We start from the raw sequence: 328 nt of genomic DNA, 5'->3' as shown, positions 1-328 counted from the left end.
AACCAGGCCTCACAGCACCGGGATTGTGAAGGCCTCCCCACTGGTCTTGTCCCCCTGACTACGCTGCGAACCCTGACCGCTGAGACCTAGTGGGTTCTGTATGTTCCCCGCGGTCCCCTCGGGCCTCGGAGCACACGATCACTCGGTGGACGTTTGTTGAATGGATGGATCAGGAACCCTTACGGACCTTGCGGAGGAAGCGGAAGCCTCGTGGGTCCCGGCGGCCTCCCACCGCCCCTACTCCCGCGGGCGGAGAAGTAACGGCAACTCGGAATCCCCTAGCCAGGCCACGGCGCGGGCCGCCTACTCCCCTCCCCGCGCGCCGCCT

The sequence above is a fragment of the Pteropus alecto genome, unplaced genomic scaffold, assembly GCF_000325575.1.
Source record: "Pteropus alecto unplaced genomic scaffold, ASM32557v1 scaffold98, whole genome shotgun sequence".
Taxonomy (NCBI): domain Eukaryota; kingdom Metazoa; phylum Chordata; class Mammalia; order Chiroptera; family Pteropodidae; genus Pteropus; species Pteropus alecto.
This window is presented reverse-complemented; position numbering follows the sequence as displayed.